Here is a 1,335-nt window from a genome sequence, read left to right as displayed (position 1 = left end):
TGGGATGCACATGACAATTTCATAATTCATCTGTTTTCTCTGACGATGACGCCAGTCTCTGGCAGTATTCCCCAGCCTTGCAGTCAGACATCAGTACATCAGAGCTGTTCTCAACATCCATAAAACAAACCATATGACTGCGGATGCCACTTAACAGAAAAGAAGCTATAAATCATGTCACAAATGACAGAAGAAAAGCAGTGCTCGGAATGCAATTTTAAGGCAGGATTCTATGCCCAGATATGATTATGTATATTTATTGTGAATGATTATCAATGATTTGATTATTAAATGCAAAACAAAGCTGAGCAATCAAATGGGAAAGTAACATTGCAAAATACAATGAAGTATAAGTCATATGCTTTTTTTTTTGTCAAAGGTTCCTCAAAACAAAATCTGCTTAAAATGCTTCAGATATTAACTTGACCAGATTAAATTGTAATACTTTAAATGACTTCAATACATTATGTGTTATGTGTAAACATTCATGTTACAACAAATATGCTTATAAAAGCTTATAAAAACACAAGGCAGGAATTAAAGTTGTTTTAATAGCTGCATATATTTTGACTACAGTTTGAAGAAAAAAAAACCCTGAAAACTGAAAAAGGAGCTAATTTTTTATGCTCCTCAGAGACCTGCAATATTCCCCAAAACACTGTCAGTTTATGTTGTACATATTTGCAGTGAGTGTACGGCTCTGACTGGTTCCAGAGCTGTACGGGAAAATGAAGAGAAAAAACAAATCGAACAGCTATCAAACTGTTGCAGAGACATTAGGTACTTGAAGGTACGCTGAAGTTAGTGGAATTCAAAATTAAAGCTACACTTGTAGACTAGTTTAACCATAGCCAGTGTTGGGGGTAACGCATTACAAGTAACGCAAGTTACGTAATCAGATTACTTTTTTCAAGTAACTAGTAAAGTAACGCATTACTTTTTAATTTACAAGAAAATATCTGAGTTACTTTTTCAAATAAGTAACGCAAGTTACTTTTTTTCCCCCCAATTTATTGACTGACAGCTCTCCTGTCCACATGTTGAGAGAAATCAGATGTTACTGTAGTTCTAAAATAAATATGAATATGCATTAATTCATCTCACTCACAAAAAAACAACAACACACAGATTCAGTATTCCTCAAAATGAATAAAAATAATGCAACTCAGAATATGACGCAAACCTGCAATAATTAAATGTTAAACAACACAAATATCCTTTATGTATTTAATCCCATTCTATTAACCAATGTCTTTGCTTCTGAGCTTCGATGATCCAGTTCAACCTAATAAGCAAAAATTACTCTAGAGTCTAGACAAACATCCGTGTGTCTTT

The sequence above is a fragment of the Sinocyclocheilus anshuiensis genome, unplaced genomic scaffold (assembly GCF_001515605.1).
Source record: "Sinocyclocheilus anshuiensis isolate Anshui unplaced genomic scaffold, SAMN03320099.WGS_v1.1 scaffold197, whole genome shotgun sequence".
Taxonomy (NCBI): Eukaryota; Metazoa; Chordata; class Actinopteri; order Cypriniformes; family Cyprinidae; genus Sinocyclocheilus; species Sinocyclocheilus anshuiensis.
This window is presented reverse-complemented; position numbering follows the sequence as displayed.